Source organism: Aphelocoma coerulescens, chromosome 4 (genome assembly GCF_041296385.1).
Source record: "Aphelocoma coerulescens isolate FSJ_1873_10779 chromosome 4, UR_Acoe_1.0, whole genome shotgun sequence".
NCBI classification, from domain to species: Eukaryota; Metazoa; Chordata; class Aves; order Passeriformes; family Corvidae; genus Aphelocoma; species Aphelocoma coerulescens.
In genome coordinates this window covers 16391614-16410746 of record NC_091017.1, presented here as the reverse complement: position 1 = coordinate 16410746, position 19133 = coordinate 16391614, and the positions used below count along the sequence as shown (strand labels likewise).

General features: G+C 37.5%; 1 protein-coding gene across 1 annotated transcript in view; it reads right to left on the bottom strand.

Annotated features, from left to right (window-relative positions):
* IQCM (IQ motif containing M) overlaps positions 1-19133 on the bottom strand; it is a 108130-nt gene that overhangs the window by 38005 nt on the left and 50992 nt on the right. The gene's annotated exons all lie outside the window — the stretch shown is intronic.

The following is a 19133-nucleotide window of genomic DNA, read 5'->3' as shown; positions in this document are numbered from 1 at the left end:
GAAGGCCTCTTTGCTACATATTCAGTAATTTGGGTGCCTGCTTTGATACAACTAAGCTGTAATTCATGCAGCAGTGCACACATTTAAAATACAGCCCCTATTCACTTGTACTTTACACATGAGCTTTTAGCATGTCCATAAACAGGAAATTTCTGTAAAAAAAATAGTGAAAAACTCTGGTTGAAGAAATCTGCAGATGATCTCGTTAAGAACATGGTGGTGAAGGCAGGAGTGGTGCTCAGTCCCTCACAGTGGCATTTGGCCACCTGAACCATGAGATAACCCCTCAGCCTGAACAGTTCTGCCTCTTGCATGCTACAATCTCTGCAACAAAAGGAGATGCAATCAAAAAGGGTGGGAAGGAAAAAAGAAAAATGATAACCTGAGAAATCAGATAAATTTTTGTTATTATGTTTTCTAATTTCCTTGTGAATTGGAGAACCTGGAGGCAGATGTTGGTGGGAAAAACTCTTCTACTGTTCACCTAACACCATTGCCATTAAAAGTAATGAAGGCTGACTTAAGTATTTATAGCTGAACTCAATCACAGTCCAGGCAGGGAATAAAGCTGCCTTGTGGTGATGCAGCCAGTGGCTGTTCAGTGAGCGGGGAGCTGACAGTATCTACGAACAGGGCACTTTCACCGATGTCCAGGAGAGGGGTTAGTGAAAGTGCTCACTGTTCTGGAACAGGAAAGTGATCAAAGCACTGATGCTAAAGCATTGGCTAAACCACCTCCGAGGGAGGAGGCTCAAGGTCCATCTGTTTGAATAGATCTCTCAACACCTGGCTATACAGGATATGATACCTTTCCTGTTTAAGCTAGACAACCTCACCAAAATGTATTCAAGTTTCATTAGAGGAACCTGTGGAAAAAAAAAACAAAATCCAGCACCATGATATGACTTTTTAATGCAGTAAACAGGATGCTTGTGTGAGTGGCAAGAGTCCTGGACTGTGTTTCTGTTCATGTACTTTATGCAGTGACTATTTAGCATGAAATGCATAACAATGGTTACAGTATGGACCAGAAAACAAATGCCTCTTCTTCCTAGTCCCTTTCTTGCAATTCTATGTTCCAGGCAAAAGAAAAACTCAAAAATCAAAAAAAGCAACCAATCAACCAACCAAACAAACAACAACAAACACACACACACACGAAAACCAAACAACAACACACACACACACGAAAACAAACAAACAAAAAAACCACACAACACAAACAAAGCATATTAACTTTACAAAAGGAAAACTTGTTGTCCATGAAAACAGTCAAGGAGGGGAAGAACCTGCCCAGGAAGACTGTGGATCTCCCATCCCTGCAGGTTTTCAGGATCATACTGAATTAAATGCAGAGCAACCTGATGTGACCTCACAGTTCAGCCTTTATTCAGCAGGAGGTGAAACCAGAGACATCCTGGGGTTCCTTCCAACCTGAATTATTCTCTCTTACAAGAAAAGTGCTCTCATGGGAGAAGAGGTTGGTGGTCTTCCTCATGAGTTACTCTGTGGAAAAATTAACAGTTGAAACCAAGCCTGAATGAGGACCTCAGAATTACCTGCAGCAGAGTGGGAATGTTCACCAGACAGAGCCCTTCACTCTCACCCATCTGTCTCATTCTTTCACAATGTCTAGAAAAGCTATTTACAGGCAATGTCCATGCACAGATTTTGTAATGGATTTTTATTTTATTCTTTTATCTCAGTAATTCTGTTTTTGAAGACCTGTTAGCCTTACTAGACAATGAGAATATTTCTGTCTAAGCTGATTCTTAAATTTCAGAAAATACTAGTTTTTAATTTTGGACAGAAATTACCTATTAGCCTAAACTGCCCACTCCGTCAGAATCCTGTGCAACTTTAACAGATTTCAATTCACTCTGTTTAAATTATGATGCACAAAGCTAAACAATCTTCTCATATGAATTTGTCTTTCATGCAAAGTAAGGTTTTCTGGAAAAAAAATGCTGTAAAACCAACAAAAAAGAACAAAGGAACAGCTGTAAGTCAAGAGTTCTTATGCCAACACACTGTTCAGCTGGGTTCCACATTCATTTCCATCCCCCACATAGTGCTGATTACAAACTTAGATGCAGTTCTAATGTTTTCATTTAATTCATTTTTCCATATTTTAAATTCATTGTATTTAGCAAGCATTCAGTTTGAAACTTGCAACAGCAAAAGAAACCCCCACAGGTGCAGGGAATTTGAATAATCAGGTCCACATGATCCCTGAACCTCAATCCACTGAAGTCTCCCTGGGACCACTTTAAATGTGCAAAGGAAACGAATGTCCAAATTACTCTAAACAATCGTGAGATAAGGGATGGAATAAGGCAGATGATTAAAATATTGATACTTTTATTACAGTAATGCCTTCAGTCCCCCACAGAGACACTAGCTCTGTTGTGCCAGGCATTGTACAGGCACACAGGATGGTGCTCTGCCCAGGAGGATTTACAGTCCAAACCCTGATTTCCCCTCAACACCCATGTTATAACATCAGGACAGGAGTAGTCAAAATAGAGTGTTAGAAACAAAGAAAAATAGGAAACAACTATTCAGGTTGCCCAGTAAGACTGTGGCAGAGCTGGGCATAATTCCCAAGGCTCCACAGTTCTGTTTTTGTGCCCTGCTTCCCAGACCTGACTGCAAACTAATCCACTTGTGTGTTCTTCTGCCATCCATGGCAGCTCAGCACTGGCTGGCTGCAACACATTTTCCAGCTTTGTAGGTGCTACAGTTTTCCTGAGACTATTGCCATGTGTCACAATTACTCATGTTTCTTGATTTTCTGCAATGCCTCTTAATTTTAGGATTTTACTTTACTTTTTTTTTTGTGAAAGTTCTCAAATTCAGTTTGACCTACCATTTACCAGCAGAGTCCTCTAAAGCACTACTATATCCCAAAGATGAGGAACAAATGGGGACATGCAGAAGGAACAATGTAGTGCACAATCTTAATAAATTTGTCTTCTGTGCTCAGTTTGCACAATCCATTCAATGTATCGTTGAAATATAGCCAATGACTGAATATAGCCCAAAAAGCTGAAGGACAGCTTTCTCCTAAAAACTGGCATAGTCTAAAAAAAAAAAACAGAAATGAGGCATAAAGAAAAACATATCTAATTGAAACCTTCAATTCTGTCCTTTAGCACATTGTAGGACATGCATGCCAATGCACCGTTGAAGATACAGCAGCAGAAAATCATGCATTCCTACATTACAAACCTGAATGACACCTGGGAAGTGGAATATTCAAGCAGTTTCTCTTGACAGCTTTATCAATGGGCCTGAAAATGCTCACAATTTCATATCTTTCAGAAATGTACAGTCAAATCTGATTATTTTGTGTAACAGCAGTTTTTATGTCATCTATTACCTTCTAACTGAAAATTCCTTGTTACTGAGATGGCTGGAAAAGAGAAAGGCTTTGCTACATGATAACAAACAAGATCTTGATTACTCCAAGGAATGAAGTCTTTTAGAGCAAGCACTGCTTTATTGAGGTGAAGAAATTTTATGCAACTCAATCCTTTGCCATCACCTAAAGGCTTTACAAGCAAAAATACCAAGTAGGGGTTTATTCAAACCAAATTTGAACCAGAAGTCATTATGCAGATGCATAACGCACACATCCTTCTCTGCATCCATATCAGAGGCAAAAAATAGCAGAGATGCTGAAAAACACCTGCTGGTACACCATGTTCTTTATTTATCAGGAGAGTTTCTTTAGATATGGCTGAATCACTACTTTTTATTTGGTGTATTGTTGCAATATATCCAATGACTGAATACAGCCCACACCCATTTTGCCTGCAATGCAACTAATAACTCTCTTTTTTGTGGGGTAAGTAAGGACCCAAACAGCTAATTTCCTTACCTTCTACCTGGAAGCCAGGATATATCTATTGGTTCCTACCTATGTCGGGCCATTGGCATTTTTATTTAGTCAATATGCCAAAAAGTTCCATTACACAGTACATTTTGTAACAACTTCTTAGACTTTTACAGCACTTTTTGTTTGGGGATTCAGGAGGGAGAGTTAGGCTGGCAAGGACGTTCAGATCTGAATTATTTCATCAAAAAACAAAAATAGAAAACCATGATTCCTCTAATATCTCTATATTTATTTTATTATACAAGACATTCTCCTTGACTCCATACTAAGCTCTTTTAAAACTCTGCCATGTTCCAAAACATGGGTTTAAAAGCCTAAATTTAGGCTCTTGAATCTGAAATGTATTTGCCTGCAGGGTGCCCGAGCTCAAATTCACCCTTCATATCAGGGAGTGCAGTTTCTCTGGCTTCACTTTTACCATCAGTGAATAAGCTTATTCAGTCTCGAGAATGCACTTTACCACCTGTCAACACCACTTTTTGGCTGTGATGTTTTTAAAATGAAGCTTTACCACCTTCCACTAATTTCCAAGTGAGCCCGACCTTCTCTTAGAACAAGCAAAAGCTTTACAATTAGCTGGTGCTGGTTTGTTCCTTTTCGGCAATGCATCTTGCATCTACACTGATTGCTGGGCTTTGGAAAAAAACTGAACATGTACTTATTGACTAATCAAAAATACAGTAAAAGTAGAAAGACACAGCAATATTTAAAATCTAGCTGATTACCCTTTGGTGGCAGATGACTAACAGCTTACCTCAGCAAAGCAAAAATTGCTGCCAAAGGTTTCTTCATAGAAATAATCCTTATTTATTATCCAAGTTCACAGCTGTATACACTGCAGGCAGTAACTAAAAACACTTAAAAAGCACGATGCTAAAAAAACAAACCCCAAGCTTACGTGACCATGATGCTTATTAAAGGTCCAATTCTTCCTCATTAAAACCAACAGGAGGGGCCCTGCCAATGATTTTAGTGGTAAAGGAAGTCATCTCAGGGAAAATATTCAGACAAAGTCATAAAGCTGCATTCTGCTCATTAGCAGTAAATGTGTGATTCTCTCTGGCATGAACAGGGAAAGCACTAAACAGCTCCAAGAGTTCTCAGGTTACTCAATAATCTCCTTTTTTGAAATAATAGGACAACAATAAAAGCTATTTTCTGCCCCCCATGTACACATGAAGCCCCAGCTGTCCAGACCCTAGTATTTCAGAAAAAAGTAATTATACACAGCTGTTGTAATAGTTCTTTTGGATTAAAGCAATCTTTACATGGTACATTATTTTTATAAGACCTATTAAAATCTCACTTATTATTAATAGTCACTATTCACTTCGGTAAAATGTATGGATTAAGACCAGATGAAGAGAATAACATTTACTAAGCAATTCAACCACTTAACATTGTTTGCTTGGAGGGACAAATACAGGGAAATAGTCTACTATTCTTCCCCTGTCATGCACTCCATCTTCCCCTCACATGGCTTTTATTTGTCCTTCCTGAGATGCACTCCACGACATTTTCATGCAGTTTGCAGGAGACAAATATGAGACTAAGCATGGCTAGGTGACAAAATATCAGCCATTGATTTGAAATAGACTGAAATGAGGTGGAATCAAACAGATTCTATCCCTTTCTTCTTGTATCACTGCTGCAGGAAATAATTGCCTTTAGACAAAAAGATCTGTTCCCACTTTTGCCAATGCATGGCTGGTAAAGGGTGCTGTAAAGGACACCCGTGGCAGCTGAGTGGTTCAGCAGCCCTCAGCATTGCTCCAGAGTGTGAAACGTGGGAGCAGTAATGAATAATGTCCCCTGCACCCTGCACAGAGCCTGGGGCTCTGCCAGGACCGGAAAGAGGACTCTGACACTGAAGATCCACCTGCCAGAGCCAGCAAGATGGAGAAGAACAAAAAACTAAGGAGCCTGGATGAGCAAACAAGCCTCTGACACGAACTAAAGTACAGAAAACTTGGCAGACTTGGTATGGAAAAAAATTTAGAATAAGGAAAATGTGTTGGACACCTTTGTCAGTCCTTTGAGGTTAAAGCTGGTGAAAGTCTAAGAGCTTCTGTGCCATAAGGTCTCCCAAAAAGAGAGCCAACTGAGGGCGTAGCTGATGACTCAGTCTGCTCAGAGAGCCCACAGAGACCTCTGAATGAATTAGTAGGCTGACATATATCATGCAGCATTACCAGCTCAGCTTCCAGAAACATGATGAGATTTGTGTTAAATCTGGACTAATTAGCCATGTCTCCAAGCAAGTCTAATTAGTCCAGGTTCCACATGTGTGCTGACATGGTGGTATTGTCCTCCTTGAAGAGCTAACCACTGCTAACTTAGCAGTGCTAACTTTGCAGTGCTACAAACTAAATTCCATCACACAACAAGAGCAGCTCCTAAAGTAACACACACAAGACATTTAAAACTTTACAAGTCCGAACTACTGCTATAACCCATATTGAAAAAAAAACAGAAATCAGCACTGGTTATGAATGAGAGGCCGCCCTGTGCTTACCCACACCACATCAGTCCAATAACTCAGAGAATTTAGATATAACCATTGCTGGGATCAGGTCCCTAGCCACAAAACTTCTGGCGTCTTGGCAAAGAACTTACTGGGATTCCTGGGGCTATGGGAAATCTGAGCAATCAGGAATCCTTCAATCCAGTTCTCTTTCCTACAAATTTTCTAGTTCAGGTCTTCTTTTAGCATTTTTTTTCTGTTCTCTTCCTTATGTTTATAATGGTCAAAACGTCATTCAGTCCCACAACTCAGTACCTTGTGGCAGCAGCTGGAAAGTGCTGTCCACATGTTTATGGCCAGTTTTCAGAGCTTGTGGTCATGCCTCTGACGAACCACCAACTTCCTTAATTTCTTGCCCAAGAAGCCACTGATGAACCCTAACAAGGGTTTGCTGTTGCCTATACAGCAGCAGTATATTGGTTAAGTGTGGATATGCCAGGAATTTTTAACCTTTCCAATTCATCCCCTAGTTATTGCAGTTGCACTCTTGTTTTTGTGTACATAAGATAGTGGTTTCTGGTGTATAAGTAATTATTCATCTAGAATATGTGCTTCATTTTTGTATTCAGTTTTACTGAATACAAATCACAGATTCACCAAATGGTTTGGGTTGGAAGGGACCATAAAGAACATCTTTTTCCAAACCCTGCCACGGGCAGGGACACCTTTCCCTAGACCAGGCTGCTCAGAGCTCCATCAGCCTGGCCTTGAACTCTTCCAGGGCTAGGGCATCCACAACTCTGGACAACCTGTGCCAGTGCCTCCCCACCCACTCAGCAAATAATTTCTTACTAATATCCAATCTAAACCTAGCCTCAGTTTAAAACCATTCTCCTTTGTCCTGTCACTTCTTGCCCTTGCAAATAGGCTCTCCATCTTTCTCATAGGCTCCCTTCTGATACTGGGAGACTGGTATTATATGCAACACTCAGCCCAGGTAATGAATACTTTTTATGTTACAGGATGCATATAGAAAAAAGCCCAAATTCCTGAAGGGGAAAACATGCCTATTAAGTTGAAATAATTCTGAGACTGATTTCTTTTCCGGTAGAATTCTGGAGAACAAAGCATCTACATTGAATTGCTTAGCAAGCATTTCAAGTATATATGTTTTCTTTAAAGGTAAGTATAAACAAAAGGACTCTGTGAGAGTAAATTCATATTTGCTTATTCTCCCATTATAAATTATGTGATCTTTCCAAATAGAAGCACTAGAATAATTAAACTAATTTTCCAAAATTATTCTAGTATATTCAATTACAAATTTTAATTATTTTGGAGAAATAATTCGCAGTGTTAATGAAAGAGACAGTAGTTAGAATCATGGCAGAGTATGGGTTTCATGTCTCTGCATTCCATAAGCCTTATTAGAAATGTAAATCAAATATTTGATGAATACTAAGAGTCTATTGGGACATTAAAATGAATATTACCATTGTGACTCTGAGGATCAGGTTGAAGTATAACAGAAGTCAGTTAAGGTAAGTGGATTTCGATGCCAAAGGGAACATTAGCTGTTTTATAGAGGCCCCTAGAGTATTACCCGGTATTAAATGTGAAAAAATAGATGTTTAAATAACACTCAGGTTGTGACATGAACCAACAAAAGACACCAGAATTTCAAAGTTTCAGCTGTTACTTCATATATATATTGACCTCGTCTCACATGCAAAATTAACTGAGGACAGCATGGTGATGGGGAACATATAGGTGGCATAGGGGAGTTGACTCTGAGTCTCCTCTGTTATTCCCTAATCATCCACTATCAGTTAATGAGAACTTTGACATAGCCTTTGAAGACAGGAAGGTCTAATGCTGGCCCTGGCGTACATCTTAAAATATGATTTTGTATTTAATGTGCTGTAAAAGAATCCAAACCTCACCATATTCTACAAAGGGCATTTTGATAGCCTGAAAGGTTGAACAGCTTGCAACAATTAAGCCACTCCTACATATTTATACTTCACCTAGTGTATAGTATTTTGAACACTGTGCAAGCTGAAATTTATTCTTTCTAGAAGGTATCCCACTTCGGAGAAGGGCTAAATCGGAAACAAAGATGAGCTACATCTCCTAAGGCAATAAAGGCTCAACTATTACACATTTTATTCCATCTCAGTTTATCCACGAAGCACCATGTCCCATTACTTTTTGTGAACATTTAAGCAGTTATTTACCTCAATTTTATGTTCATTTAAAGAGAAAGAGGAGTTACACCGGCTAGGAAAAAAGTATAAAAATTCTGTGTATTTGCTCTACCACATACAAACAAACACTATTGGTAGTTTTGGGGTGAAGAGATAACTGTGTGCCTTCAAATTTGTGTAGGCTATGGCAAAGTCTGAGGAGAAATTGTAAATAAATACATGCTTGTATTTGACAGAACCAAGGCTGTGAAGAGTGATCTCCTACACTTAGAGAAATGTCTACATTTGAAACTGTCAGAAGATAAGTTCTATGCCAAATTTTTCACTATTTGAATGAAATTTCCTGCAGGTGATGGTCCTTGGGAAATTTTAATTATATGTGGGTTGAACTTGGAAGAATAAAAGAATTTCATTTTGTTCCAAATTGAACTTTTGTACATCTTGTACCACAAAGTCTATTTACTTACGAGGATTCATATTCAGACAAATTTGGGTCGTTATCTCCATTCTCTACATTCTACCCTTTCCCTGTCATTTCTATAATTTTATCTGTGGCCAGTACACTTCACGTTAAGGTATCACTGACAACATATTTAGAAACAGAAAACGTAGAAGTAGATTTCCTTTGCATGATGTATTGTTCAAAATACTCCATATTCAAGGAAAAGGGAGAACCAGTGTAGTAGCACTTTTTTTTCCCAGTACTTTGATAGAAGTTCTGGAAAAATGCGGTGCTGAAACCGTCAATACAACAGAATATTGTCAAAATACATTCTCATAATAGATTCCAAATTTTCTGTTTGACCAAGAAATATGGATGAAAATGATAAAATTTCATAATATTCAAGAATTTTCCAGAGACTTCGCTGCAATTTTTTCTATAGAATCTGATGGAGTGGAGCATAAGTAAATCTGTGTAATGCAAATTCTCTTTTTTTTTTTTTTTTTCAGTATAAAGACATTAATAAAAAATTTCATTTCAAATTATTAGGATTTTACCTAGACCCTTTCTTTTACATTCAAATAGCCTTCCAGTACTGGAAAAACCAAACAGCAAAAGCATATTTAGTAACTGTATTCATTCTGTTAGCATAAAACTCAATTTTTACAGAGATTCAATCTTGAACTGTTTCAAAACAGGGATATAAGTGACTTAAGTCATCATTTAATTACTTTCACACAAATATTTAACTCAGCGTGAAAGCATTATGCCAACACTTAAATGAAAGCTGCTCTCATGTCTCTAATCCTATGACTAAAACAATTATTTGGAGTGATGAGCTTAATTCAGATCAGTTTTTCTATTATGTCACTGGCCTCTGGATTAAACACTACAAGCAGGGTCCTCTCTGTATATTTAGAAGACAATAACATTTCAAAGGAAATATCTATTTAGTTTAGAATGTTTTCTAACAAAAGAGTTACAGCAATTATTGCATGTTCTTGGATAAGAAACTTGGATAACTAGCATATAGGAAATAGCATTTTATTTTTCATTTAACAAGAAATGTTTATTGATATACAAACACAGAAACCCACCATTTTTCATAGCTTTTTAGTGGCAGAAATATATTAACTGGAGTTTCTAGCCTACAGTGTTAATAGCTTTCTTTAAGAGAATGCAGGCTATTGATGGCTATTCTACAGTATTCAATCATCTACCAGACAGATATTTATTAGGTGCTGTCTTGAACTATAGCAGAGAGCATCTTGGATCTTGTCCTCCATATCTTGTTCTAGAGACTTTGTTTCAAGAAGTTATATGGTTATCACAAAGGCATCCAGTGCTCGGGGTGCAGTTTCAAATTCTGGATTCAGAAGAAATTAGCACAAATATGCAGCTTTCAGAACAACTTAAAGAAATTAAAATAGTAACCCATGAACCAGAAGAGAAAACTCCAGCAATGATGGTCACAATGAGAGATGTCCCCTTCTTGCTGGGTGACAGAAAAAATTAGCAATAATACACTGTCTTGGGGTGCCTTTATGAGGGGTGTCCCATATCACAGCTCTATGCCTGGACATGATTCCTGTGCCTTTCTGTGCCTTTAAAACTGGGTGCGAGAGAAAGAAGAAAAGCCAGACAAACTTTTCAGAGCAGTTTGTGCTCCAAACTATCTCGTCTCCTCTGCATGCTTCTGCAGCAGCAGGAGTGGAGACCAGCACCTTCCTGCTTTTCCTGGCTCTTAGGAGAGACACAGAGAGTTAAACCCCTTTGCTTTTCAGCTAGTCTGCAAGCTGAGGCAAGAGAGCTGGTTTTTTTTCCCCTGGGACTTTGGTTTCTTCTTCTTCTCTTCTGGACTGTTCAACAATACCAGAACACACCAGGACACCCTACACCGTAGGCCTGGAGGGGTGCCTTTGCCAACCCAGCTCTGAAGAGGAGAGAGAGAGACCACCCCCAAAGAAAGGACTCTAAAATCTTCCCAAGTTTCTCTCCACAGTGAGAGGTTTTATTACTTAGCATTATTATTCTTTTCCTGTGTGTCTGTTAAATAAATAGGGTTTTTTTCCTTCACTTTCCTCCAAGCAATTTCTTCCTGAACCTGATGGGGGAGGGTGGCTGTGACCTGCCTTCTATCAGAGGACATTCAGATTTGGACGTTCCTCCGAGCTGGTCTCAAACCGGGACATACACTAAAACTTAGTTTCAGATAGAATAGCAGAACTGAGAACACTGTAATCCCAGCAAAACAAATAATAGAAAACCTAGAAGTTACTCATCATTAGAACTGACAACTAAATCTGCTTTCTTTAGGAGAAACACAAACACTGATGGCCAAATCCCACACTGGTAGAAGCACTGGAAAATTTCTAGGAGAGTTACAGTGTTAAAGAATGTTTTGTGTTTATTTTGATCAAGCAGATCTAACAGTTGATACGAAGACAAGTATTCAATCCTTCTGCTGAATAGAATGCAAAAGACAATTTAGAGGAAAAAGAAAATATTACTCACTAGATCAAGTAGTACTTCTTCATATAGAGTTACTACAACAGAATGCAAAAAGATCACAATCAAAAAGGAAAAAAAAGCTCTTGATCAGTCTTGATACACAGAATGCTCAAATGCTGGAATTCATATAACTATAGGGAACTCTAATTAGATTTTTTGGTAGCTGTATCATTTTTAAACCAAGTGTGAAAGGGGGCAGAATCAGCCTATAAAATATTCTTCTGGAGATGAGCTTAAAGGAAATGGTTTACATAAAAATCAGTTGTTGATATCACAAATGGTTGATTTGACGATTTTGCACATAAATTTGTTTTAGAAGTTGGGGGGTTTTTTTTGGCTTATGTTTCAAGGTTGGATGAGTGGCTTTATGGAGGACTATTGTACAAAAAAAAGGAAGCATAGCTGTGTTAATAAAATAATTGATTAATTTTATGCCGTATACTTAAGAGAATTTTAAATGCAACAATGGATTACAGGAACATGTGACAGGACATTTAACGTAACAAAATTCTGTTACTCAAATAGCTTAGATAGCAACATAAAACAAAAACTACCTTTGCTGAAGTAAGGAAAAATGTATGAAAATATTGCTAACAAACTGTTAAGATGATGGCATATAACAATCCTGTTATTTTAAATATAAAGTTGTACAGATAAATTATACAATTAAAATAATTCACTGCAAATATTAGTTTTTCCATTTTACAACATGAAGGGGTTTTTTGCCACTTCTTTCAACTGGAAAAAAAATCTGTGTAGTATCACAGAGTTAATCAGCAAAGTAATTTTAATGGGGCTTAAAATTAAGCCCCTGTGCTCCTGCTTTTGTAATCCTGACAAAGAGTTGAATGTTGTTACTACTGATAGATTGGAATTTGCCTAAAATGCAGCAAATTATCAAAACCTAGCAGGAAAAGAAAAAACAACCCAGTGTTACAATTTTAGGGTTCTATTAAAGAAATTGAGTAGATTCTCTACTTGGACAAATATCTTGCCTTGTAAAAGACAAGTCTGATTTTGTTGAAAAACCCTTTTATCTTACCCAATCTCTTGCACATATTCACTATTGACGGAAAGAATTCAAGGACCTTTCTCTGTGAGTAGTACCTGTCTCAAGAGGCAAGAAGAAGTTGAGAGCATGTGTGTTAGGTAAGTTCCTGGAGGAAAGAACTAAGCATGAGCGTGTATGTGGCTACACGTGTGAAAGAATGACAAAAAAATAAGCTGCCCTTTAGACACCACCTACTTGTTCAGTATGGGCATAAGAACCAGTCTGAAGTCAATTTAAAATAATTCAGCCCAAAGTTCTAAAGCTAGTTCAGTATACAATCAGAGACAAATAATTTAAACTCTTCTTTATTTCTCCATTTAAGAAATGAGAATAATATATACTTGTCTACAACATAACAGTAGAGGAAATATTATTGCACTTTTAAAGTATGATTAAAAATTGCTAAAAAAGATATTAAACTCTATAATAATCCATAGAGTAATATATAAACTGGATATTAGAATGATCCTCTCTTCATAGTTATCAAAAAATATGCTTAAACTCTTTACATTCATTGCTCTGTCAAGAAATATTTGAGTATGGGAACTCGTGATTATTCCCATTTCCTGCTGTGTAACCAGGGATTTATTTCACTGGATAATTTCTTTTTTTTTTAATTTCAAGATATATTATGCAAATTTCAACTTTATATATTCTATATGTACTAAAAATACATATTGGTGTACCTGTGTAGATGCATTGTGCTGCGCATATTCTGAAATACAAAATATAAATATGACAACACATTCTTTAATAGGGGTGGTGTTGAATCAATTTTTATTTTCCATATCCTTGCAGCCAGCAAGTTCTTCAAACTTTTAAATCCTACTATATATCTTTCTGACCAAGAACACTGCAATGATAAAGCTTTTCATGTACTATTAAAGAATAAACCTTCTTAAATCATGTAAAAGATATATTTGTTGCAAAAAATAGTGAGCATTTAATTTCTGTCCCACATGCTGCTATTCTATTCTGGAATTTGGGAATCTCTTAACAGCTACCAAATCTTTAAGCTCATATTTTCAGCTGACCCATTTTTTCTTACTACGGATCAAAATATCCTACTTAAAGGACAGATAAATGCTTTCCTGTCAAAACTGAGGTGAAATATAAAGTGAGGTCTCGGAGAGGTCTGTCCTAAGTTCGGTTCTATTCAATATTTTCATTAATGACTACTAAGATAATGGAATGGAGAAGTCACTTTACAGAGCTTCTAGGTGACACCATGCTGGAAGCACTTACAAGCAGTCAAACTCAAAATTGTCTTGATAAATTGGAAAAATGGCCCCAAGTCAATAAGAGGAAATTCAATAAAGACAAGTGCAAAGTAGTAAATTTGGAAAGAAATAATCAAATGCTCAAAAATGTGGGACTGTCTAGGCAGCAGGAAAGATTTGTGCTATAGAGAACCACCATCAGAAGAGCAGTCAACAACACAACTGCAAAAGGAACAAGTGTCATCCTGAGGTGTTTTAACTGATATGCTCCTATTCAAGAATGTGAAGTGATGAACTTGTTCTATCAGCACCAGTGAGTCCTAAAGAGCAGTTCCACCAATTAAGGGACTAAAGTCAAAATTTACATGAAAACAAGTTTAAAAAGGCAGTGCCATTAAGACTCAAGTGAAATGCAAATGCAAAGTAGACACAGCAGCATTATGGTTATTTGTTAACCATTTCAACGTGGCACATATGCTAATTTACTTATTCATTTAAAAAGCTTTTAAGATGTGTGCGTTATCATACCAAGGGAATGAATTGCACTTACTATTGCATGACATATATTAGCAAACTGAGACACTAATGTTTATATAAAAATACAATTTCCCTGAAATGTAGTGACATTAATGAAAACACAAATTGCCAGGTGAAAAAGGATGTAGCACAGGAAATCATAGAATCACAGACTGGTGGAATTGTTTGAGTTGGAAGGGCCCCTTAAAGGGACATCTTCGACTGGATCAAGTCATATAGTGACCCATCCAACCTGACCTTGGGTGTTTCCAGGGATGGGGCATCCACCACCTCTGTGGCCAACCCATTCCAGTGGTTTACCACCCTCATTGTAAAAAGAGCTTCTTCCTTGTATTCAATATAAATGGACCCTCTTCCAGTTTAAAACCATTACTCCTTCACAACAGGCCCAGTAAAATGTTTGTCCCCATCTTTCCTGTAGACCTCCTTCAAGTGCTGAAGTGTAGCAATGAGAAATCTCCTTCTGGACATGTGAAAGGCCAAATGGCTAAAGGATGACACAGGAAATTTGATCAAGCCACCCTATTGCAGTGATCCTAACTGGTGTCATTGGAGTGAGGAGAAAAAAAAAACATCCCAACTGCTTCAGTCAGGAGATTACTCCCCACAGATTTGAGATGAGCCTTTGTAATGAAAAATGCTGGTCCAAGGGAGGTCCTTTCTCCCTGAGTTGCAGTCAGATGGTCCCAGAAGAAAACTGCTCTGTTTCCACTACAGGCCGTATGCTGATGGGTAAGTACTGGAAGCCTGCTCTGCTTCCCACTCACAACCTGCCACTGGATTCTCTGTGATAGGAATCATCCTTCTTATATTTGGGGGTAGGGAGAGGCAATTGACATAGAAAAGTAGTCAAATGTAAGGATTTATACCCTATCTCTAGGTGTAGAGAAGATCTATCCTTTAAAATTTCCCCCCCTTTCTTTAGAGCAGATTTGACACTGCATCATTATTTGTACAATCTACAGGTGCTAGGATAGTGCTCAGGAGCCCTAGGCACAGAAGAAGACCCTCAGTGCCCTCAGATTCTAACACAGTTGGAACAAAAAGCCAGTCCAAGATTTTATAGCTTAGGTATAGCCGGAAGAGACGGCACAGGAGAATAAATAAATAAAAAAGACAGCATCAGCCTGGATGACAGGCAGCAGTGTCAGCACACTGCTAGTTCAACTGTTGTCAACTATTCTATAGACATTGTAGCAAAGGAGAATTTTAAGGAGGAAGTTTACTTTTCAGATGGTTGTTCTGATGTAGATTTTTAGATTAATTCTAAATGTGATATAAAATATGAACAGACTTGAAAAACTCTCTTCATCAACAAAGAAGGATTTTTTTTTTTAGTTCTCAACTTCTTATCAAAAGGTCTTAATAAAGCCATAATGGTGTTTTAGAATATTATTAATAAAGTCATAATGATGCTTTGGAATGTTATTACTGTCAAAAAGAAATTACATTTGAACCATGTTTAAAGCAATGTTGGTGGCTGGACTAGGCTTGTGTGGGTAACCCAAATTGCATTTTCTGTTTCTACTTGCCACTCCCAGGAGGAGCATAGTGATCATAAGCTAAGAGCAAAGTACTCAAGCAAATTAAGTTCTTAAGCACGAATTTTATCTTTCTTTAAAAAGGAAACAACAGAAAGAGAAACACAGGCTTTTGTTTGTATATATGTGGAAGGTTAGAACAAACATTGATTAGATAGCTTTTGCATCCAGCAGGGATTCTTGCATGCTTGTTGACAAACATTCCAGATGTTGTGGGAGTTCTTTAACCTTTTAAACCCACATTAATCTGTAATTCTTTTGGGAGAGGATCAGCAGTCAAGGAGAAGGGTATACTCTGTATTTTATTTCCTTTTGCTGCAGTTGACAGTGGATGACCCGTAGTCTTAAAGACCTGAAGGAATCATTAGATAGATTTGCATTTAGCCTTGATCCAGAAACCATTAGGTAGGAAATGCAAAGCTTTACAATAGCTCTATTAAGACATTTTATTAATGCATCTATTCATTATCACTAACTCTCTTGCAGAGTTCTTACACAGTGGAATTTAAATTTCTTGACGTTATATTTAGCTTAAATGGTCAGAAGGATAACCTTCATCTCCCTCCGGGTTCATTATTGCATAGGTGTGGAGAATATTATTAAACAACAGTACAATGGAAGAAACTCCTGAGTATTGTGTTCTGCCAGATGCATGAGAGCTATTACAGCTTTGTTCCCACTACAGTATGCACAGCTTTCTGCTGCTTGTTCTTTAAGATTTTGTTTAATGAAAAATAAACAGTTCTAGGAGGCAATTTTCTGCCAGTGATGCAGGAAGCATATTTTTCCTCAGAAAGTGCAGGGTACTCAACACAGAAGGGTCCTGCTCTATAAATAAGGCTTTTCTGGCATGACTGCAACAGAAATTGCTGTTAGGTGTTGTTTATTTAACAATTTATGCATAGTTACACATATAATCCACAATAAGGAAGAACAGAGAGAGGAAATAACTGCAGGGTGCACTGGTGAGAGCTGCAGTCAGCCAGTGCCACTTCTGAGCTGAACCTCCAAAACCATGAGAGCTTCCCAAAAGCCCCAGTAATAAGTGCCAGTTATCATGGAATAGCCAGTGAGACTGAAAACTGATGAAGGTTCAGCATGAGTCAAGCTCTGAACTTGTGACAAGGGACTGCTCTAATATCCTCTGTTGGCTTCATGCAAAGGACCAGATCCCAGGGACCTCCTGTGTCTCCCCTGCCTCTCTGCAGCTTGAGAGGGAATTGGCATTGACTTTAACAGGGATACGTTGCTTTGAAATGTCTCTTAGAGATCATTGTTTTACATTCATTTGTTGTTTCAGTTCAAGCCAGACCAGTTTGCAACCTAAAAGCTCCTATAAAAACCTTGCCTTCCACTAATATGTGTGAAAATTTAAATAAATGAAAAATCTGGGTACTTCTGTGCTTAAATGAAGAGATAGTTTACTGCCTCCCTGTAAATACAGAAAAACCTACAATGAGGCTAGGCCAGTATAAACTGTGATGGCTTAAAGCCAGTGATTCAAATTCTATGCAATATTGCATGTTCTTAGCCTAAACACCAGATATTTTGTGTAAATACAGGACTAGTTATCAAGATCACAAACACAAAGATGAAAAAAATATGGATTTTAGTAGAGGCAACTCCAAAGAGCCAATTGCAGAGAAAATCCTTACTGTGTTTACATGTTATTTGAAAACAATCCAATTATCAGGATGCTGCAACTGTGAACAGTTCGCCTTAACAACATATAAACAGCTACAACTATTTCTCCAATCCAGTCCCAACCAGCATTAATAGCAGTAATTTCAGTGACTGCAGAATACAGAAAATACCAAGATATTGTGGCTGGACTCTTCAGCAAATATTGAAGCAAAATAACTAGCACTCCCAATACCTAACCTCCAGGCATGCATGGTTCCTCTGAACACAATGGAAAAGTGTACCTGAATTGAACATGCAGGACTTTGAATCAACCAGAGGGGAAAAAAAGTATGTTAAACAAAGGCTACAATATTGCTTTCCAAAAAAATGTTTAAAGAAATATTTTTCATGAGAATTAGCTACGATGTCAATGGATACTGCAAAGAATTTGTCCAAAATGGATTGGTTCATTACTTCCATCTTTTCTGTTATATTCAAACAAAATACAGCAGTGCTGCAGTGAGGATTTCTCCTGACTGCACAGTGCATGGCATTCTGCTTTTCAACAGCAGAATGGAGTAGCAGCACAAATTGATTTGAAATGTGATGAAATAGCATCATTACTTGTGTATGAAATCTCAAAATCACTGCACTATGGCCTTAATTTTAATTGGCTTTTTCAGGAAGCCAGCAGCTAAACCTCACCACTGATGGAAATTCATTCAATTATTTGTAGTCAGTTCCTAACTCCTCAGCCAGAAATGTGTTAGGTAGTAACACAGCCACTGATTTTCCCTCACACTGTGGGGAACAGGATATGTATAGATATATCTAGAGAATAGTCTGTGGTTACATTCATCTGACCTAAAGGAAGCTCCCTTGCTTTCCTAGAAGCCAAAAAGCAGATTTCGTAAGGAAATCACAAACATGTTTGTCTGTATAAGCTTCCTTTCAGCACTCCTGAGTCCACTCTAAGTATCATTCTCTTCTTCAGTTCCTGACAGTGCCTTTACTGTATAGTCAGTCTGGTTTGGTCAAATTATTGTACCAGCTCACAGTGTGTGAGGACAGCGTCCCATATTCCCCTTTTTTCTTTTATCCCATCTATTATTTCTCATGCACATTTCACAGTATTTTATAACATATAGTCTTCTTTCCTATTTTGACCACAAGATCTTTGCTATTTAATGATGAACATCTGCATTTTGCTGCAAATATTTTTTTATTAAATAATTAACAGTTATTAAATAATTAATTTAATTAATATCTTTATTATTCTGATAATTTTACTACCTTCAGTGTCTAACCTTTACAAAAAATAAGCAGATATTTTTGTAGTTATGAATGGTACTGATGTAATTAAAACTCACTAGAGAATATGTAAAATTAAAAGTCTTCAAGCTTTTGCTGTCTTAACTATTGTTGGCCAAAGACAGTGTTCGTTAATGACTGCAAATGGAAAATCAACAGGACATTTAACATCTGGGCACTGCTTCTTCAGTAATGTTTAGATTCAATTAAAATAAAACAGCAACAACAAAACTAGTAAGAGTAAAATGGGTTGGGAAAATTTTCAAGAGATCTGAATATTTTTTGTTTGACCTGTGCTCAGACTAAATAGCCACACGGTTCCTTT